This window comes from Pteropus medius, unplaced genomic scaffold, assembly GCF_902729225.1.
Source record: "Pteropus medius unplaced genomic scaffold, Ma_sr-lr_union100, whole genome shotgun sequence".
NCBI classification, from domain to species: Eukaryota; Metazoa; Chordata; class Mammalia; order Chiroptera; family Pteropodidae; genus Pteropus; species Pteropus medius.
Window position 1 is genome coordinate 24,514,872 of NW_024344240.1, and position 23,639 is coordinate 24,538,510.

Genomic DNA, 23,639 nt, shown 5'->3' on the forward strand with positions numbered 1-23,639 from the left:
ACCGTTTTCTTCTCCCTGGCTGCTCTGAGAATTCTGTCTTTGTCATTGATTTTTGATAATTTTAATACAACGTGTCTTGGTGAAGGCCTTCTTGGGTTGAGATAATTTGGTGTTTCGTTAACTTCTTGAATTCCAAGCTCCAGCTCATTCTTTAGATTTGGCAAATTCTCGTCAACTATTTGTCTGAAAATGCTTTCTAGTCCCCACTCCTTTTCCTTGCTTTCGACAATGCCCGTTATTCTTATGTTTTCTCTCTTGATGGTATCAGCTAGTTTTTGAATTTCTCTTTCGTTATTTTTTCATTCTTTGGTTTCTCTCTTCTTCCTTCTGATTTATTTCTAGATTTCTATCTTCAATATCACCGATCTTTTCCTCAATTTGGTTGACTCTATTTCCCAACCTTGCTATTTCATTTTTCAACTCTTGCAGTGTGTTCTTTATCTCCAGAAGATCTATTCTGTTGCCTTTTTTTTTTTGAGGATTTCAATCTCCTTGCTCTGCTCATCTAGGTGTTTTTTCAATTCCTGAAATTGTTGTTATGACTCGTTTCAGAACTCACTGAGTTTTTTTCAGAAGTACCATCCTGAATTCTCTGTCATTTAAATTCCATATTTCTATGCCTATAAGCTTATTTTCTGGTGATTTTCCTTTTTTTTTCTAAGATACCTTGCCATCTTGGTTGTTCATGGAGTTTATTGGACTATTTCTCCACCTGGGCATTAATGGAAGTGTATTCTGCTTTTTTTCCAGAAAGAAAATTTATTATATAAAGGTTTCTCTTTAACCTGCTGCAAAGAAGGCTTTTTTTTTTTTTTTTTTGGTTTCTAGTAGGTGGCGCCTAAGCCTTTTGGATTTCTGCTTTATATAAAGCCTTAAAAATGCCTTTTTATTTTCTTATAGATATTTAATCACGCTTGCTACCCCCAGTTTCAGTCTCTGTCAGTGTTAGCAACAGTTTCAGTAACGTTTGCTCAGCTTCCCCTGGGGCTCTGCGGTGTTCATTCCCAGAGGGTATGTGGGGAGGGGCCCTCTGGGTTGGGGGTTGGGGGCTGTGGCTCATCCTCGGTTTTGCAACTCTGGCTGGTAAAAATCAACTGTTGTTTCTCTCCCATCCACTTCTTTGCTTTCTGCCCTGATGACTGGGCCATGCCGTTGGCAGTGTGGAGTTCACAGCTATCCCAGGCAGGGCTGTTCAGGGAACTTGCCACTCCTTCTCCCCTCCCCTTCCTCCTACAGGGAGCTCTGGTGGCTGCGAGAGGCAGCTTCTTTGTTTCTCCCAGTCCACTGCCTGACACTTGGGGTTCTGACTTGTGGTAGTTCTTATGTGCAGACATGCTGGTGTGCAGTTTGGGTGTTCGTTTGTTTGTTTTTTTTATTGAGTTTTAGATGTTCAGCTTATTCTTGTTTCAAGGGGAGAGACCTGGGGACGTCTCTTACTTCACCATGTTTCCCCATCAATGTCTTAAAATTTGTAATTTGCAGTTATTTTTTCATTCTAAATAAGCATTTACTTTTATATGTAATTTTATATTTGTACTGTATTCTTTTTCTATTATAAATGACCACACCTAAATTATGCAAGCTCCCAACACCACAGAACCTGGCCCTTGTCCACTGTTCTAGCACCTGCTCATTGAAGATGTTACTGGTCCAAAGTGTGCGTGCCAGACACGTCCAAATGCTAAAACTCAAAACAGCAGAGTTTGGAGTAAGGAAGGGTTTACTGATTGAGAAATTGTCAATAGAGAAGATGGGGGCTCTAGCAGTTTCTCAAATCCATCTTTAGAATGTACAGAGTTCAAGCTTCTTTGATGTCAAGAGAAGCGAAAATAGAAGGGCTGTCTCTGTAAAAACTCAAGCCTCAAGCAGAATTCCTCTAATAATCGGCATGTCTAAAGCAGGTGATATTAGCCTGAAGACTGTGAGAACAATGCAGGCTTAATCAAGATGGAGTCAGGAGACAAGCATTTCACTCTGTTACAAAGGCACTGACTTACTCTAATGTGTTGAGCATGGGAGCTGCTTAGAAAGCTCTATCCATGCTCATTGTGCTCATTTCACAGGCACAGTGGTGCTCTAGGTCCTATTTAGCCCCTTAAATCTACTTGAGGAGTCCTCAAAGGACTTGTAAAGAAAAATACTGATATTAATGGTGGGTAAAGTATTATATCTTTTCAAAGATTATTAAAAAAATACCCCCAAAATTCAGACATGGTTACATAGTGTAGTGGTTAGCACGTTTGCTTTACATGCAGAAGGTCCTAGGTTCACAACCCAGTGGAGCCATGGTCCATGGTCTATGGCCATGCTACCCTGAGCAAGCCTGATGTCTGATCTTGGAAGCTAAGCAGGGTTGAGCCTGGTATGCTCTAACTAACCGAACAGAGAAAAATACCTTTTAAGTAACTCTAAAATATATTTTGTTATGTATGCATTGTTGACTTGTCTATAGCATGTTAGGATCATAGCTCCTCTTAATGTCATATACTGGGAAACACTAGGGACTGTGGTGGATGGGAAGATGATGGCGAGGGCAGAGGATTTTAGAGCCAAATACCTTCAGAGAAAGGATTTCTTAGTAGGAATAAAATGAAGTGTGGGAACAGAGTAGAGAACTAAGGGAATTATCAATCTTTAGGGGAAATCTTTGAAACTCAGAAGTTCAGTGGCTTATTCTTTAGCTGTAGGCCAGGATGGCATATCATCCATGCCAGTTGGGAGTGAACCTACTTTGTGGCTTTATTTTTAAGGGCTCTGAGAGAAACAGTATTCTAACTTTCTCTTGGTCAGTCTTTCACCTCAAATCCATTAAATGTAATCCAACCCCACCCACTTTTCTAGGGAATCTTTTTGGTGTCAGCCTTTCACCAGGCACTGGACACGTGATACCTGAGTGAATTTTGGACACGATGCTTGAGAAAGATACTCAAAGTCTATCCAGGGAGGCTGATTTCAAAAAACAAAAACAAAACAAAACAAAAAACCACTCAGCTAAAAGCAAGCTAAGTGCTGTGATGCACAAGGTAAGTATTTGGCAGCGTAGTGGAGGAGATAATAATTTTTTCCCATTGGTGGGAGAAAGGGGGGAGGGACACTTCAGGGAAGGCTTCACAGTGAATGAGACATTTGGATTAGGTTTCAAAGGGTGACTAGAAGTTCATCAAGTGGAGACTATTAAAGGGATAGTTATAAGGAACAGATGGCATACAAGAATCAGAAGGAATAAAAGTAGGAAATCACAGGCATGTTAAAATGTATATACTTTTTGTGAAATGGTGAGAATATCAGTGTCTATCACTGCAGACTAAGTTATACTTAGTGACTTAAAATAAAAACAATTATATATTTAGTTGACGAGTGTGTTATTTTGGGCATGGCCCGGCCGGGAAGGCTCTTCTCCATTCTAAGCAGTGTTAGTAGGGTCAGGAATAAGGGAGGATTGGTAAGGACTGAGAGGGTTAGGGTAAGGGCAGAGAGAAAAGAGTGGTAGGAGATGGAGCTGGGGGAAAGTTAGGTTATACCTAGATTATGAAGTATATATTGGTTCTTTCTAAAATCTAACTTATATATCACCTACTGCAACTCCATGTCCATTGAAAAGTAGTGATTTATAAGTATGGCAGAATAGAGAAAGGAGATGAGAAGGAAAAAGAACAGGGAAATAAAAGATATAAAAGAATCTAATATCTAAGCCAAGCTCATTTGTGCACAGACCACAAATTCACGTCTTTTTCCATTGCTCAGTGAGTGCTGTCAGTGAGAATTTCCCCAAGCTCTACCATTTAGGAAGAAGCTTGGTGAGAAGTATGTATGCATCTCCCTCCCACCCTCCCTCTTCTCCTGCTTCTGCCCTCTGTTCCCCTTTGTCCTGCTCCACCTCATGCTTTCCCCCTCCCCTTCATAGCCCTTGCTCTGTTTCTTGGTGATTGTCTACATGCACTGGGTCCACGAGCTCCTCAAGAACTAGGCCTAAAAAAAAAAAAAAAGAACTAGGCTTAGGCTGGAGCTCACTCATCTCTGAGCTCTCCATGCCTGAGCAACAGAAGGGTAGACAAAGGGAAAGGATCAGAACTCTAAGCTTAATTCTACAACAGAATATGACAAGTCAGTATTTCCCAGTATTCCTTGTCATTTTTCCTTTATTCGTGCCACAAACAGGTATAAGCACACACGAATATGTATTTGAGGCACTGCGCCTTGTCTGGTTTCCCCATTGGTCATCCAATATCTCTCCCACCTGCTTCAGGGGACAGTGAAGATAAAAGGGGACAATGTAGGTATATCTTGTTTACAAAATACAGGGATTTCATAACTTTTTCTTTAGCAATTAAATTCTTTCTTCAAAAGAAATCTTCACAGGAGCCAAAGAAAGTGATTTGGCAATTCCATTCATCTAGCTGCTCAGGCCCAAAACCTTGGAGTCTGTTGTGAGTCCTCTTTCTCATGCCTGCTGCATCCAGGCCATCAGCAAACCCTGCTAGCTCCACCTTACAAGTACAGCAGAAATCCAACCATTCCTCCCCAACCCACTGCCACAACTCTGGCCAAGCCATCATTGTTTATTCCCTGAATAATGGCAACATCCTCACGCTGCTTATGCTGAATGTCTTCTGTTTGCCTTTCCAGAGCTAAGCTATACCCTCTGCCTTCTGCTCTGCGCCCTTGGAGTCTCATCTGTCTGGACCACCTCTGCTGAGTCCTGTGTCCTCTGGCTTCCACTGAGCTCAGCCAACAGAGAGCCCTGGTGGGAGCCTGGAAAGAAAGCAAGATTACCTCTGGTTGGCAGCATCCTGCAACCTAATATCACTGTTCCTCTTCAGGTGGCCTCCTCTGCATGACTTTCTCCGTGTTAGTTAAGCTTCTACAGAGAAACAGAACCGATATGTATATGTATATGTAGAGAGAAAGAGGTTTATTACAAAAAAATTGGGTCACATGATTTTGGAGGCTGACAAACGTCAAGTTCTGTAGCCAGAAAGCTGGAGACTCAGCAGAGCAGATAGTACAGTTCCAGTTCAGTCCGAAGGCTTGAGAACCAGGTGATGGTATAGTTTCAGACCAAAGGTGGCAGGCTTGAGACCCAGGAAGAGCTGCAATGTTTCAGTTTGAGTCCAAAGGAAGGAAAAAACTGATGCCCCAGCTCAAATACTGTCAGGCAGGAGCCCTTTTGTACTTGCAGGAGGGGGCCAGGCTTTGTTCTAATCAGACCTTCAACTGATCGAATGAGGTCCTCCCACGTTAGGGAGGACAATCTGCTTTACTTGAGTCTATAGATTCAAATGTTAATCTCATCCAGAAACACTCTCACTCACATGCCCAGAATATGTTTGACTAAATATCTAGGGACCATGGGCCAATCAAGTCAATGCATGAAATTAACTACCACATGCCCTTTGGACCTCAGCAGTAACTGCCCCTCTCTGTGACTTGGAAGGAGGTAAGAGCTCGGTTGCTCCTAAGCCCTGGGTTAGTTTAGGTTACCCTGTGTTTCTTCCACATCCACACCTTTGAAAAGAAACTTTTCTCCAATTATCTCATTATGAGTGTCCCACCTATTTCCTGCTAGGCCTCTCTCACAGCTGGTCTCCCTCCTTCTGCTCCTGCCCCTCTCAGTCTATTCTTAACACAGTACAGGGCACCTTCTAAAATGTAAGTCAGATCACATCACCCCTCTGCTCAGAAGCCTATAGGGGCTGTGCACCATACTTAGAGTAAAAGCCAAAGTTTCTGCCACAGCCCATGAGGCTCAGGATGAGCTGGATCTGGCTCCTCCCTGGCCTGTCTCTCCCTTCTGCACTTATTCAGGGGCCCTCCCGCAGTGACTCCTTGCTGCTCCTTGAGCATGCCAGGCCTGCTCCCCACTCACAGCCTTTGAGTTGGCAGTTTCCTCTGTGGCTCTGCCTGCCCTGTGCCATGCCCCCCACCTCCGGGTAGCCTGCTCCCTCATTTCTAGCAGGTCTCTGTCCGTCAGAGTTGCCAGCAGGAAGAGAAGTATACTTGAACTGGGTGGCTCGTGAAAAGTTTAATAAAGGGACTGTTTACAGAGGTATGGACAGGGTATATGGGGAGACCAAAGGGACACTGCAGTACCCTGGGCTGGAGACAACAGGGAGTCAATCTCTGGGCCTGAAGAGACAAGGGGAAGGGACAGTCACTGGAACCTGGAGAGAGAGGGAGCTATGTAGAGAGAGCTGTCCCACAGGAATAGCGGCCTCAGGATGCAGCCAGCCAGTGGCAACACATTGCTCCTCAGGAGGCTGGAGGATTAAATGTCCTCACTCCTTCTCTTCCTCTTTCTGATCTTCTGCTGGTGCTCACATCTGTTAAAGCCACCTGGAGGCCTGAGTAAGGAGCCAGGTCTGTCTCCCAGGCAGAGAGGGGCAGGGAGAGCTAATCGAGGAGCAGATGGAAAACATCCAGCATAAGATCTTCACTCAAAAAGTCACCTTTTATGGTGAAAATTTTCTGAAATTAGATAGTGGTGGTGGTACATAACTTTGTGAGTATACCGAAAACAACTGAATCGTACACTTTAACATGGTGAATATTATGGCATGTAAATTACATTTCTATTTTTTAAAAATGCTTTTCAAAACTTGCCTTTTCAATGATGAAGCCTTCCCTAGCTTTGGGATCTACTATTTTACCTGCTTCCAACATTTCATATCCCTCTTCCCAGCATCATTTTTTTCCTAAGTGGTTGCCATCAAACATTACTATGTACAGTATTTTCCTTATGTCATGTGTTCATATCCTGTCTCCTCCACTAGAGTGTAACTACTGTGATGGCAGGGACTGCGGTCAGATTTATTCTCTGCTGTATTCTTACCACCTTCTAAAACAGTGTCCAGCACAAGTAGGTGAGTGGAATAAGTGAGTGGTTGGAAATGGAGTTACTCTGGTTGGAGGAGCAGGTCGGGGGCTCGGGCCCAGTCCTGCCTGTTCCCTCGCCCCTCCCCAGGCCTTCGAACAGCTCCTCCAGCCCTCTGCCCTCCTTCCAGAAACTACCACATGTTCATGCAAAGGCGTTCACTTCCCCTCCATTGTGCAAATGTGCCTTGGGTGGCTCATTTTATCTCCCGATAACACAGAAGACATCACAAAGGGCATCTACAGTATTTGTACACCCATGTTCTCAGCAGCATTACTCACAATAACCAAAAACTGGAAGCGACCTAGCTGTCCATCGATGGATGAATAAGCAGAAGGTGACCTATCCATTCAGTGGAATATTATTCAGCCTTAAAAAGAGGCAATTCTGATATATGCTACAATGTGGATAAACCTTGAGGACATTATGCTACATGAAATAAGCCAGTCACAAAAGGACAAAAACTGTATGTTTCTACTTATATGAGGATCTAGAGTAGTTAAATTCACAGAAACAGAAAGTAGAATGGTGGTTGCCAGTGGCTGGGAGGAGAGCAGAATTAGTGTTTAATGGGGACAGAATTTCACTTTTGCAAGATGAAAAGAATTCTGGCGATTGGTCACACAGCAGTATGAATGTACTTTACGGAATTGAACTATACATTTAGAAACTACAAATTTTGTGGGGTTTTCTTTTTACCATAATTTTTTAAAAAGTAGGGGGCAAAGGGGAGGCCCTGAGCAGAGCCAGGAGTTTGGACCCCCGCTTTGTCTCCCAGAAGTGGTTTCCCATTTTTAAAATTTCCATTGCTACAAAATACCAGTTCTGGCTGGATTCTAGAGCTTCGAAAGGGAGAGGAAATGTTTAGATCCCTAATACCTTTAATCATGTTCTGACAAGTTTTACTCTTCATAAGAGAAGAGAGAGAGAAAAAAATAAGGCCACTGAGCAAAATGCTGTGTTCTAACACATACACCTCCTCCAACACCCCCCAACACCCTTCCTCCCCTACACACACACACATACACATCCTCCCCATAGCCACAAAGAAATACTGCTTGAATGCAGGTGACAACTCAAGCATCAGCTTAGTGTCAACCTAGATTTGCTGGTGCAGTTGCTGGAGGGACATCAGGCCCCTGACTTGTCCATTCCGCCTGGAGAGTCTGAGCCACATCAAAACCCCGGGCAAAGGGCACCGGGCTAATTAGAGGCTGGCCAGGCAGGCAGCTGGCTGCCCAGAGAGGGCCCCTCAGGGACCTGCTGGGTCTATAAATACTTTGAAGGTAACTTGTTAGATGAAGAGTGTGTGTGTGTGTGTGTGTGTGTGTTTGGGAGGGAAGAAACGAGAAGAAGAGGGCTCTGAGGGGATTTAGGGGCTGGGGGAGGGCTTGGTGGTGAAGGAACTGGTAAATTTCCACAGCTCTCTACATCTCCCTCCAGCTCACAGCCCCAAAAGAAGTCCAAAGAAGCCTCAAGAGGAAATTCAAGCTTCAAGGAATTGGCTTTGAGAGGGAAAATCAGAAGAAGTGCCCACTGACAGGCACCGGCCACAAGCCAGTAATTCCTTCATTCAACCAGTAAGTGAACCAGGATAGTGCGCTCCCAGTGCTGACTTGTCATGGGTGGGCCTCAGGGCCCCCAAATATAGACAGAGAAACAGGGGCAATGTGGCAATTTGACAGTGTTCATGCCAGAGACTGAGCAACATCTACAGGGACACTGTGGGGACATGGACGAGGAACACTAAGCCTCTGTTCTTAGACCCAGTTCCAGTCTTGACCATGTGGGCTTGACCATGAGGGAGCTTCAGAAACTGCTAGAGAGGATGCATAATGCCCACCTGGGGAACGAGGCATGGTGTTGGGTTTCAGCTCTGCCCTTAACTGGCTGTGAATTTGGGCCAAGCGCTCCCCTCTCCCCTTGCTGGGGCTGTTTCTTTATTGTAGGCTGGAGGGGCTTGGGCTAACTTGGTGTACTGGAGTCCTCTGCAGGCTGCCCTTGACCTCGTGTCCCACTGCAGATGGCCTCTGTCTGAAGACTCAGCCCTGGTGAGTCCCAGATCCTCTCATGAGGGGCCATCTAAGTGACCATGGCCAGAAAGAGGACACTAGCAGCTCTGAGAATAGATGTTTGATTTAATATGAAGACAAACCTGTAAGTATCCTTTTAAATGGCATAAATGGTCTCTTTGCAATCTTAAGTATACTAGTAATTTGCTTAAGAAACTCTTTATAGGAAATAAGAGAGGTCAGGCTGTGGTGTCCAAGGTTCTGGGTTTGAACTCTAGTAAAGTCCCTTCCTTACTCTGTCGTCCAAGGCAGCTTGCTATTCTCATCTGTGAAATAGGGAGGATACCACCTGTCTGTGTTAGGCAAGAGTGCATTCAGCTGCAAGAAACAGGATACCTGACTAGTGATACAAGGACTTGTTAACACAAATCCAGAAGTCTGGAGCTGGCAGTTGCTGGTCTTGGTTTGGTGCTCCATGGTGCCCCAAAGGTCCAGCTGCTCCCTCTGTCTACCCTTCCCTCTTTTGCATTCCACGTTTTTCCTCCTACTTGTCACCTCATTGTCACAAGATGGCTGCTGCCATTCTAAACATTACATCTAAGTTCAAGGTGGGGGAAAGGAGAAGGGCCATGCTGGATGCTTCTGTTCTTTTTTAGCACGAAGGCAAAAACTTTCCCCAGAACCTTACTCACCCCTCCCGCCAGCAAACTTATGTTTTTGACCCATTGGCCAGAAGTGGGCCACATAATGACCATGAGCTGCAAAGTTGGCTGGAAAGCTGTAAACAGGACCGTTCCACCAGCTCTAACAAATTATGATGTCTTGCCTGGGGCTGGCCGTTGTTGTTGAGGGAAAACTGGAGACTGGGTGTTATGTGGGCAGCAGATCTGCCTCACTTCCTCCAGTAGTAAATGAGATTTTGCATGTAAAGCAGAATCGGGGCCTGGCACGGAAAACATTCTCTATTATTATTTACATATAAATTATCTTCCTGTACAAGGATTAATGGGCAAGCCTTTACTCCCAGGACATTCTAAAGGGAGCTGGCAAAGGGTATGCCCTCTCTTCTTCAGAGGGAAAAACACGGCTATGCCAGAGAAGGCCTTTGTAGTTTGATGCACTGGAACGAGCTTCACCCATCTATGGCTCAGAAGGCTTGGTGTCTCGTCCCCACCTGATACTAATCACCCTCACAACTGGGGTCTTTTATCTCTTAATTTTGTCATCTGTATACAATAATGTGTATGATTCTTATTAGAAGAGGACCATATAAGATGGTGGATGTGAGAATGTGATGTTCTACCCAAATGTAAGACATTTAAATCCTGTGGGAAGAAGCAAGGTGGCCACCTCAGGGAGCACAGTGGGCATAGTAGTTGGGGGAAGGGGAGGTAAGCACATACATGCATGCACACACTCTGCAAGGTCTCACTTCAAGCACATGTATGCAGAACATTTCGATGAATAGAAATCCCACATGTATTCAAACACATGTAAATTGTCTGCCAAGGTGGGCTCAGGTGACATACAGTGTAAAAAGGGCTTGTAAAGGACACAGCAAAGATAAAGGGCAGGGCTGAGCCTGAGGTCAGCTGGCCCACAGCGAAGGGGTCTTGGCAATTTCTGTCATGTCGGGCCAACAGGAAGTTTCCAGGGCTCATGTAGAAATGTGTGAACTATGTCAGCTGCCCTTGGAAATACCCCACTGTCCTCCAGAGGTGGCTCTCTCCATGAGGATGACATCATTACAAAGACTCTGGCCTCTGAGTCACTTCCACTCATAGTGTTTCCACCTCTTTTGAGGCAGTCATGCTGTGACTGAGCAGTGAGACCACACGGAGGAGGAAAACGGGGGAAGCAGAGAGGTCTGGGCGGCACTGCAGGGAGAGACCACCTGGGGCCCCAAGAGGTCAGAGTGGAGGCGGAAGACCCTTGGAAATCAGCTGTCTATCTCACCTTAAACTCGCTCCTCTGCAGCCATGAAAGTTCAGACCCTCGAAGGGGGCAGCCGGCCGACTGCATATGTAGTGTCCACCCCAGGATTGTCAGAAGGAGCACCTGGCCAGGCAACCAAGACTGGAGTGGAAAGAGGTCCCACAGGCCACACCACTGCCCATGTCTGAAGAACCATATGAGCTTAATTTAGAATCATTCAGCTGTATTCTGGCAATGCGATTCTCAAAACCCCGCCCTGTCGTTAAAAATACTGGGGCCCATGCCAGCTAGAGCGCAGGTGCTGAAACATAGCAATGTTCAGCTAGTAGCACTGGTGCTAAACCCTGCCGACCACAGCAGGCTGGAGAAGTGCAGGCAAAAGCAATCAGGACAAGAGAGGGACTGGTCCTGGCAGGGAGCAGAGTGCTTCCTCAGAGAGCCAGGCCAGGTTCTCTGAGGATATCTGGTCCAAACTGGAAGCTTGGTCAAAAATTGCAGCTTGGTGCTTCCCAGGGACAGCATTCCCAGGGACAGGAAGGGCCTGTCCCATGCTCCCTTGTGGCTAAAACCCAGGGTCAGCATTATTCTGGGCAAAGCAGTGAGAAGACCTGGCTCCTGCCAGGTCTTGAAGCAATCTATAAGGAAAATACCACCTTAACAACTACACTGATGTGCAATTCAAATGAACCTCATTGACTTCAGGAACTTCTCATCTACTTCATCTCGAGGGGGAAAATGTATGAGGAATGCAAAGCTTTGTCAATTTACTCCGGTAAAGAGACTGAATTAACTATCAATCAGCACTTTGTGAAGAGTATCTTGTGCTCATCAGTGGACTCTCATTCCATTGGCCAGCCAACCTCCAGGGGGCAGGCCCCCATCTTGAGGCGGTGGGGCTGATGTTCCAATTCACAGTGCCCTTGGTTATACTGCAGAGGATTGGGGAAGGGTTCCTGTCTCTACCTTGGAGAAACAAAGTCACAGAAGGTCAAGTGGCAAATGACAGTTGGAGTTGCTCTCAATTTTTTTGGACTCTCGATTTCCTCAATAGAATGAAGGGAAGTGATATCTGCAGGTGTCAGGAGGTGATACGCATTATAGTCCCTCACACTCCCTGGCACAGAGGAAGCACTCATTAAAGGGTTATGATCATCATGGTTCTCATCATTGTCATCATCCTCACACCCATGGCCACAGCCTGTGGATCAGTCACCCATGATGCAGGCAGGCAGCCTCACTGGCAAGACTGCCTGCAGCAGCAGCCCTAGAGGTGGGGGCGGTGACATCTGTGCAGCCTTCCCTCTGCTTGCGTCAGCAACTATTCTGGAGCAGCAGAATGAGTGGTGGAGGTGAGGAAACAAAAGGCAGTTATTGGTTCTGATGAATTTCCAAAGCATTTTTGAAGCACAGCTAGAACTACACTCAGCTAGAGGTTCATCCTTTTAAGCCTAAGCCATGTCCTCATTTCCCTGAGGGAGGGTGGCAGGGAGACGGGTTAGGGGGGAGGGAGGAAGAGAGGTGGGGAGAAGTGGGGGTGAGGGGTGAGGAGGAGGGGAGGCAGAGAGGAAGAAGGAGGGAACCAGATGGGCATGCTGATAATTAGGTGTTTTCCTCAGGCTCACTTGTCCACGTGACCACTGTCCTCTGGGGCCCCTGGGCCTCCATCCTTCTGTTTCACAGCCCCCACTGGTTCCCACGAAGAAGCACACTGCATACACTTTTCTCTGCAAACTGCCCTCTGGAACCTTATTCCTCATTTTCTCCCCCTTCCCTGATGCCATTCATTTCTGCTAGTTCCCCAACGCTTCTTCTCTTCCTTTGTTTCTCAATTACTCTTCATCGTTTGCCAACACTCAGCAAACCTTTGCTGAGCACCTACTGTGTACCTGGCATTATGCAGGGCCTGAGGAATCAGAGCCACAAGGGTGATGGTAATTTCTTGCCCTGGGGGAAGCTCTCCGGCTGCTGAGGAGGCAGACACAAAAGCACTGAAGAGGTGAGTAAAGAGACCCAGAGCCAGAGCTCGGCCGAGGTCTTTGCCCTTTCCACTGCATAATTTGCTTTGTGCCCCATGATGGCAGAGTAATTCTCACTGTACCCCAAGCACATTCTGAATGTTTGGTGATCCATCAGGCATTAAGAGTAGAAAGTTGACTCTGCCTGTCTCTTTTCTTCAGGGGACTATCAAAAAAGTGTCCGAAATATGCCAGAAGTATGGAAATGGAATGGATATCAGTTCATGCTTTTGGCTGAATAACAGATAACGCCTACTCAATTGACTTAAATAATGACCATTTACTATCTCACATAAGAAGCCTAGATGCTTCCAAGGTTGGTTAATGCAGCAGCTTAATAATGTCACCAAAGATCCAAGTTTCTTCATCTTTCTTTCATCCTCAGTATTTTGGATTGTCCTCAAGTTAGAGCCCCTCATGGTCACAATATGGCTGCCATTGTTCCAGGCATTTCACTCAGACATGATATCTTGATGGAGAAGAGGGTCTGCTTTTAACCTGTTCATCCCTTAACTGTGAGAAAAATTTATGCAGCAGATTTCCTTTTCTCTTTCAACAGCCAGATTGCATCCTATTCCCATGCCTGAAGGAGTCACAGACATGGGAATGGGGACCGCCATGACCAGGTTAAACCAATCACGATTCCCTTCCTGGCTGGTGCTGGGGCCTACCTTCCCAAAAGAATGTGGCCACACAAAGGATACCTGAAAACCTGAGGTCTGATAGAATAGAAGAAGGTAGTGATGGTGGTTGTTTTGTGACCAGCCAGCACGGTATGGGGTACCTGGAATGTGGGCAGTAGGGTCTGTGTCCAGCTAGTGGATGTCCTCTTCATTGGTTTCAGGAGTATTTGAGCACAGCAAGCGACATTTCATGTGTAACCCATGTGTGAGAGGCAGTAAGGCGTTAATGAGTAAAGGAGCAGCAGCTGTGTCCTCTGCCTGATTGCTCTTTCCTCAGATTCCCACGCGGCTCTCCTGTAGCTCCTTCAGGTTTTTCTTCAGGTGTTTCCTTCTCAGTGAGACCTTCCCCGTGACTCTATCAAAAAGTGCAGTCCTTAATAACCAAAATGCCCTTCGATAGATGACTGGATAAAGAAGATGTGGTACACATACACAATGGAACATTACTCAGCCATAAGAAAAGATGAATTACTGCCGTTTGCGACAACATGGATGGATTCTGAGATTATCATGCTAAGCGAAATAACTCAAAAAAGTTGAAAACCATATGATTTCACTTATGTAGAATATAAAACTGAAAGCAACAAATAAACATGACGAACCAACAGAGACTCATGGACATGCACAGTGGGTTAGTGGTTACCAGAGGGAAGGGGGGCGGGGTAAGGTAGATAGGGGTAAAGGGAGTCAAATATTTGGTGACAGAGGGGAATTCAACTTTGGGTGGTGAACATACAATGCAATATACGCATGGTGTATTATTGAATTGTACACTCAAAACCTATTTGATTTTATTAACTAATGTCACCTTAATAATTTTAATTAAAAAAATATGAGGGAAAAACAGAAGGAAAAAAAGTGCAGTCTTTTCCATTTGTGACAACGTAAATGAAACTTAAAGGTATTATGATAAATGAAATAAGTCAAAGAGAAAGACAAATACCATGTTATCTCACTTATATGTGAAATCTGCAAAACAAAATACATAAACAAACAAAACAGAAACAAACTGATAGATACAGAGGACAAACTGATGGTTGCCAGATGGGAGGGGGATTGGGAAGGTGGGTGAAAAGGTGAAAAAGATTAAGATGTACAAATTGCCCGTTACAAAGATAGTCACAGGAATTTAGATACAGCTTATAGAATATAGTCAGTAACGTCATAATAACTACACATGATGCCAGGTGGGTACTAGATTATCATGGTGATCTCATCATAAGGTATATAAATGTCTAATCACTGTGTTGTACACCTGAAACTAATATAATATTGTATGTCAACTATAATTATAAAATAAATTTTAAAAAATATTGTTACAATAAAAAATAAGTGCACTCTTAGTTTTCACCTGCTATTCTTCTTCCCTGTTTATTTTTTCTCCTCAGCATTTCCCTCTCTCTAACATTTTACATATTTTACCTGTCTCTTGCTTATTGTCCATCTTCTCCTTGAGGGTGGCATATTTGTTTGCTCTGTTCATTGCTCTATCCACAGCATGTAGTTCAGTGCCTGGCATGTAGTAAATACTCAATAAATATTTCTTGAGTAGATGAAACCTGGTTGCATAGCAGAATCGCCTAAGGAGTCTGTGGGAAACACAGGCTCCTAGGCCTCATCCCACATCTATTGAATCCAAAACCCTGAATTGTGAAGCTCCAAGTCTCCTTAGGTGAACTTGATGCACTGGCCAGAGTTTGGGAGCCATTACTCCTGGCTGCATAGACACAAGAGAGTTCAGCTTTGAGACAGAGCATGAAGGAGTGAAGGTCAACACATCCTGGAGTCAGTGAAGTGTGGGGAGACCGAGACTCTGTACAAACATTTGCATGGTATTAAGCTAAGGTCAGGTTTCCTGAATTGAGTGCCTTCCCATTCCCAGCATCACCGTCCAGTGTGGTACAGGAATGAATGCACAGGGAAGGGGCAGGGCAATCAGGACCACCAGACAAAGCGCATGGCACATTGTGGAGCATCATGCAGCTGTGAGAAGGAGCAGATTAGCTGTGCAGATGGCAATAAGGATGGAAAGTAAAAACAGCACTTAGTAGAAAAAAAATGAAATTTATAACATAAGACCACTGACATAACTAAAAAGACATGAAAAACATATACATTTAAAATTTGCCAGGGCTAGACAAAGATTTCTTAAGACACAAAAAGCACCAATCATAAGAGGAAAAAGTAATAACTCAGACCTCATTAAAATTAACATTTGTAACATGCCAAAGGACACCATTAAAAGAGTGAAAAGACCAACAACAGACTGGAAAAAGGTATTTCCCTCTATATCCAATAAATGACTCATTTAAAAATAAGACAGATCAATATGGAAAAGCAAATAGCCCAGTTTAACGATGGGGGTAAAACTTGATCAGGAGCTTCAAAAAAGACCAATATCCACATCCATAGCATATGTGCTCGACACCCTTAGTTATCAGGGAAATGCAGACTAAAACCACCATGAGACGTCACACATCCTCACCAGAGTGGCTAAAAATAAAAGGCTGACAGTAGCTTGAGCTGGCAAGGATGGGTATTCATTAGAACTCATGTGTGTTGCTGGAAGGAGTGTTGGTTAATTGGGGCAATGTGTAGCGTGTCAAAGAGGGGGAAGTACCTCCTACCCTACGATCCACAGTTCTTCTCGGGTATATTTCTGAAAGAGATAAGCTCAGATGTTCACCAAAAGACAGGCAAAAAAATGTTCATAGTAGCTTTATTCATAAGAGTCACACACTTGGAAACACTCAAAGGTCCATCAACAGGTCCAATGGCTGAATACCACGCAGGGATAAAAACGAACATAGTGATGAGTGGAAGAAGCCAGATAAAAATATTATAAGGACTATGTGCTACATAGCTCCATTTACGTGAAATTTCGAGAGATCTGATGGTAGGGATCAGAATGATGGTACCCCTGGGAGTCAGCTTTGACTAAGAAGGGGTGCAGTCAGCACAGCACCACCTCTTTCTAGGCCCATTGCCAAGAGCAGGCCGCCCTGCTCTGATTATTGTCAAGAATGGAATCTAAGACAGAGACAAAAAAATGCGAGACAGAGTTCTGACTCTGGTCACTCAGGGTTAAAGCTTCCCAAGCCTGGTGTCTTTGCTGGCAATTACACCAGAATAAACCTGTGCTGTGCATTTAGCAATCAGTGCACACACACTAAGGCCAGTTTGAAGGAACTCATACGTAGCTATGTTTGAGTCCTCCAGCTAAGAAACCTCAGCCACTGGTCGGTGTGTCTTGGTACCTGAATAGGAACATTTATCAGGTGAGCCACTCAGGCCACCAATGATAGACAATAATCAGAGTAGGAGGGACCCTGATTTGTGGAATTTCAGTAACATAGCTGTTTGGGGTTGAATTGTGCCCTTCCAAAAGTCATATGTTGAAGTCCTAACCCCTGGTACCATTTTGGAAATAGGGTCTTGGTAGATGTAATTAATTAAGATGAATTAACACTGGATTAGGGCAGGCCCCTAACCCAATACTATTGGTTCATTAAGGAAAGGGGATGTTTAAAGACAGACATTCACACAGGGAGAGCATCTTGTGAAGATGAAGGAAGAAATCGGGATGATGCGTCTACATGCCAAAGAAACCAGATTGCCAACAAATCAACAGAAGATAAGCCAGAGGCATGGAACAGATTCTTCCTCATGCCATCAGAAGGAACCAGCCCTGCCAACACCTTGATCTCTGACTCCTGGACTTCAGACTGTGGGATAATAAATTTCTGTTGTCTAAGCCACACGGTGTGCAGTGCTTTGTTATGGCAGCCCAAAGAACCTGACATAGCAGTCTACCGCAGATACTGAGATACATGTCTGCTTGGTCCTGGCCTTCTCTTGTGAACCCGTCCCACCTTAATGGGAGAAAAAAATAAAGGATTATTTCTCCACAGCGTGGGAGACGACTTGAGCTGATATGTGTGGAACATTCAGTAGTAGATTTTGGAAGAGGAGATGGGTAGGGTGAGGTTGTATGAGGTGAAGTGACTCTCTTACTGTGGAACATCCACTGGGTACCACTGATTGGGGCAAGGCTCAGGGATGCATCAGAAATGCAACAGGAATGGAATTAGCAGAGGTTTGCTGTGAAGGAAGTCATAAGGGTACTGAAAATGGTCTGGTGTATGTGCATGCACGTGTATGTGCGTGTGTGCTTATGCATGCATATATGCATATGCGTACGTGCGAATATTGCATGTAGGTATATGCATTATACGTGTGTGTGCTTGTGCGTGTGTCATTAATGGCTAGATGTGATGATGGTGATGTGTGTGTGTGTATGTGTGTTCTGAGGAGACTGAGAAGTTAAAGAAAAAACAGAAGAGGCACCTAACAGGAAAAAACCTGGTCCTTTAAAGAATCCTCCCAAACCCTTTCTTCCCTTCTGGGCTTGCTATGAACCTTCCTTAATTAATGCCTGTAAAATGCTTCAGATGCTGGAAGGAGAAGCAGCAGCTTTATAAATAAACACAGACTTCTAAAGTTTGACTAATGCCTGAATCCCTTGGGAGTGGGAGAACTGTGCCGTGTTGGGGGAAGGGGCCACTGAAGGGGCCGCAGCTGCAATAGAGAAGCCAAGGTTTTGGTCCTCGTTCCACCACTATCTGCAAAGCCTTGGGCAGGTCAAAACTCCAATCTGGGTCTGTATCTTCATCAGGAAATGAAAGGGTTAGATTATCATCTCACAAAATCCTTCCTCATGCTCATTTTTTATAGTCAGTGCCTTTGGCCAAGGTCACAGAGTGGTCTCTAAAGCTGAGCATAAAAGAGCATTTGAGAGAAGCAGGCAGGGGCCATGTGGCTCGCCTAGAACTACCTCACCTGTTAGTGGAGGACCAGTGTGAGGTTTTCTAAGAGAGGCTTATAAAAGGTATATAACTTGCAGTGCCTCAGATGGACTCAATGGCAAAGACAAAATGGGACTGCAAAGCCATCCCACTACACTTCAAAGTATCCCTATCCTGGGCATGGAGGGGCCTGTCTTCAGGTGGTAGTGGAGGCAGACAATGTGGTGGTCATCTTATACTCAGGATCAATGGCCACCTTTGGCAGTGATCTCCCCTGAACTTACATCTTAATCAAAAAGGAAGGACCCAAAAGGAGAAAGGGAGCTGGATGTTGACCTGGCTTTAGTTACACATAACAAATTAAAACAGAGCCAAGCCCAGAACTCGGCCTCCTGACTTTAGGAGTAGCTGCTTGTCTGCAACCTGATATCTTTTAAGCTTAGTCTAAGGCTGGTGCTAACTGAATGGCTGAACCAGGGGATCTTCAGGGCTGGATGTTTGACAGGATATACATGGTGACACATACAGTGACCATTTGTCCCTGTTTGCCTAGGACGCTCCAAGTTTATACCCACTCTCTGGTGTAATTATTAATAGTTCATGCTCAGAAGCATCCTAGTTTGGATGATAGATTATGCGGTCACCTACTGATGACAACTGAGTGGCACTAAAGAAGAAAGAGGACCTGAATCTCCAGAATCCTTGGCCATTGGAAATGAAAGGACCTCTGTTCACTGCAAAACCCCTCCCAAAGGCTCTGCAGGCTTCGGCTGAAGTAATGCTTTCTTTTGCCGCATTGGAGTGGCTGTAATGGAATAAAGGAAGGTGCTCCAGCATCTGAGTTACAGAGAACTCCCTGGCAACCCCACTGGACCAACAGTAGTTGGAAGTCTTCGTGCATGAAACGACCATGGGAATAGCTGGTTCTCAGGGTTGCCGAGTCTGGACCTGCAAAGAGCTCTTCACATGTGGGGTGTGGAGGTGTATTCTTTGTTATCAAATCCAACCATTTTATTTTATAAATAGAGAAACTGACTTCCAGAGAGGGGAAAAAATCATGGAGCAGGTTAGTAGCAAAGTGTGAACGAGAACTGAGGTCTCCTGGGTCTTGCTCTTCCCCCTGCAGGAGGCTGCCTCCACGTGCCCGGGCTGTCGGCATTCACAGAGGGCAGGGTACTCTATTGGCAGCTAGGCCTGGGCAGTGGGGAGGATTAAACCAGGAGGATATTTGCAGGTCCCAACGCAAAGTGGCTGCTGCTTCCCTCAGGAGACCCAAGGAAGTGACAATTGGAGTGAATAAAGAGGCTCCCACGGCTCGCTGAGGGGTCCACTGGGAAACACTGGCAGAGGCAGAGTCCTCTCTGCCTGAAGGAAGCTTTGGTGAGAGACTTTGCTAAGAGCCGCAGACCACGAGGGGGCCGTGGGGCTCTTTGCTGACACCCGGGGATGCACCAGGGCTGCACGGTCACAGAATGTCAGATTGGACCCTGGGAAGTTGTCGATTTGGGCCCATGGGACCAACTCTCTCATTCTTGTGACCAACCTCGTCTTGCTGTCATCAGCTTCAGGAGGGAATCTAGGTTTGGGAAGTACATGATGTGGGTTCCTCTCTCTCCAAGCGTAGGCTAGCCTGCAAACATGGCCATTCTGCCTCCTGCTTCCCATCCAGCGTTCAGCTTGGGTTGGTGGGAAAGAACAATTCTGCCTCTGAATGCACTGAGTATAAAGGCACAGTTAAGAAGAAATGAACTTAATCAGGTTCCTCAGCCACAGAGGACACCTTGTAGGGTTTCAGTGAGGGGCAAATGAAATAATACACGAAGTGCCGAGAATGGTGCCAGGTACATAGGAAGAACTTAATAGGTGCTATCTCACTTAATCTTACTATCACCAACCTAGTCAACCAAGCTAGAAACCTGGTAGTCGTCTTTGACTTCTTCTTTACTATCCACAGATAATCAATAACTAAGTCTTAGAGATTTTACTTCCTAAATATTTAAACCTGTCTTCTCTTTTTTTCATCTCAACTACCGTTGCCTTAGATCAGTCTGTCATCCTTTCCCACTTGGACCACTGCCACAGCCTCCCAAAGGCATCTCCATTGCCCTCTTCTCTCTCCTGTATTCCCTCCTCTGCTGGCTGTCAGGGATGTGTGGGAAATAAAGATATGACCATGGCCCATCCTGCTTGAATTGTCAGAGTCTCTACTGTCTGCATGGTCTGGACTGTGCTTTCTCCAGCCACATCTCCTGACACCATTTATCTCCTCATTTAAGTTCCAGCAACACTGCATGGCTTGTATTCTACCTCCCCTCTTCCCACACAACCACACATGCACACCCACCCACCCACCCACCCCACACACACCCATTGCTGCTTTTTGCCTTCATATCTCCTGCCATCATTTATGTGCCTTGAATATCTGCTTACCCCCATGTGAAACCAGCTTAGGTATCCTCTGCCTGAAAGCCTTCTCTCAACCTCTTATATTTGCTTTAACTGAGTCATAATATCCCATGTCTATCAATTATATCCCTTATCATGTTTTATAACTAGTCTCCCTCCAACTTGGACTGTGAGATCCTTGGGGCAGGGACCAGGTCTGATTCATCTTTGTGTCTTCACATAGAGAGGTCAGTACTTTTGCTGAATGAATATATGCATGTGTGAATGAATGAAGTGAACTCGGCATGTGGTAAAGAGTTTGGAGAAGAGCAGCTCATTTCCAATGGATGGGTAAGATACATAGATATGCTTTCTGGATCTATGAAACCAAATGAGGCACATTTCTCTGACATCTTTCTCCTCAGGACAAGCACTGAGGAGGCTGAAAAATGTTCAGGAACCCAAAGCTAAGAATAACTCTTAGCTGACATTACTGAGTTTGGCCTAGGGAAGACAGGCTTTTGACAGGTTATGGACATTCACACACAGGCTGACATTTTACTGCAGAACAGAGCCCCTCATCCTATCAGGGTCTGTCATTTGTGGATTTTCTGCCAAGCCAGTTTCGTAGACCCTGAGCACACTAGGAGAACTACTATGTATACAGAAGGGAACCAAACTTAAGGAACTCATGACCCCCAACCCCCCACCCCCGGAAAGTGCTATGGGCACAAACTATAGAAACAGCAAACAGAATTCTGGACAGATTTATGACAGAGCCATAAATGGCAACACAGAGAAGCTGAGATATACCTAACCTTTCAGGTTGATGGGAGCAGAGAACCAGCTCCTCCCATGGTACAGTCCATGGGGCCGCTGACCAAATGCCCCTGCAAAAAATGGATGGCCATTCTCTGACCCGAAGTGACAATTTCTATGTTTGCATGATGACCATAAAGAAAATAATTTTCCCCCCTTATACTCACTTGTTGAGGAAAGAGACAGGAGGTGGTGAGATTAGAATTCAGATATATTTGACTCTAAGTACATGTTCTTTACATGATATCATGTGGGATAAAGAGCTCATGGCAACCTAGATGTTGGGACTGCCATCTTGGTCTTTGTTGCTCCTAAATGTAGGCTCTAGCTGTGCCAGGAAAAGGCACGGTTGGCATTATCTACCCACCAGGCTGTGGGAAGAGAAAAAACACTCTCTTGGAGGAGCCAGAGCTTTCTTTTAGTGGGTTATGTCTTCCATGGAATTTTACATGTAGACACAGCTGGATGGGATCTGCAGCTTCCATCACGGGACTAGTCTCCTGGACTGGTGGCCTTGTTGATGCTTAGCATCACAAAGGGAACCTCCACAACCTCCCTTGAGTGTCTGTTTCACACCAGCTAACCTCGGCAGGTTGTTTTACTTTAACTTTCACCTGGATACTTAGAACCTTTCATCTTGGTTCTCAGATTTTTAGGGAAATTCTTAGATTTTTGGCTTACAATGTAGTGTATCCCACCCTTTCGCCCGCCTATTTAGAAATCCTTTACTTCCTTCCTGCTGTGTCTTTAATTTGTCCAAGAAACTCAGGCTGCATGGTTTGGGCTGTGCTAGCTGGCTCAGAGCCATGTGCCTGTCTGCACTGCCCAGCCCAGACCCTGGAGAGTGTTACAGACACTGCTCTGCTTTCCACCTCCCCTGTGATGTTTTAAGACCATAATATGCACACGCAGTTTTTATTTGTGTACTTTTTCAAGGCTCTTAGCTGTTGGAAGGCATTACTCATAACTTAATTTGGTGAAAATCTATCTACTCAAGGTTGAGTTAAATATACAAGTATTTGTAAGTGCCTCTCTCACTCCCCTAATTGTCAGAGGAAGGGAGATGGTGAGCACATGACACCTAAAAATCAAGTATTCAGCAAAATGTTGGTGAGACCCACCAATCTGTGCAGCCAGGCAACTTTACTTGAGGAAGTGTTGCTACAACCTGCTGGCTGCAAATGACAAATTTAACCTTAAAGATGGCTCAACGTTCCAAAGCCTGGGAAGCAAGCTGATTTTGTTGAAAAGAAAGAAGAAGGCACATGTCTGAATAGAGCAGGCATTATGGAGAAAAAAGTCTTCTCTATTGCTGGGAGGGGTGAGCATAGGGTCTGAAAACATGACCCCTAACACTGTACCCCACACCTCCACCTCGCCCCAGCCCTTCCAAATGTTCAGCTGGAAGCACAAGACCGTCTTTAGAGTTCAGTTCTGAGCTCCTCTCCTTTCCCGTGTGTGCTGACATCTGGTTGAACCCAAGTGAAGCCTGGAGTTTGGAGGCCTGGTCTTTGATGTGACGCCTCCCATCCTTAGTATTACACACTCAGGGATATAAGCCTTAATATGTATCCACTGGTAGTTTTCACCTTAGCATGTAAGAGAACTTAAGAGTGCTAATGTAATTCAATAGTTGGAATTTCTTTAAGGACGGTACTTTCTTCTCTGATTGAACCCTCCTTATTCAAGAGGAAGAAAGCAGAGTCCTGTCTATCCCCAGGAGATGAGAAAGGTGTTGGGCTAATAGTGTTTGAGGGAAGAATGAACTTACCAGATGTAAACAATGTGTGCCTTCAGCCTGGGAAGTTTTGGCCCTGGGCTTACCTTTTGAACCCACTGGAAGAAACCAGTTGTTGGTATCAGCAGAACTGGGTTCCATACCAGGAAGTTCTTGAAGATGCTAGCAAAAGTGTCTCTCTGAAATTACCACCACGTCTGGCCTTTGTGTCTTTTCAGGAGACCATTCAGGGATTGCCTTCTCTGCCTTTCTATTAAAATGGTGCTTTACCCAGAAATGTAGGGCAGTAACAACAGTGCTCTTTGGGTTAAACTGACATCCTTATCTTAAAGAGTTCATGGCACTTCCTTTGGAAGGAAGAGATAAGTGAAACTTT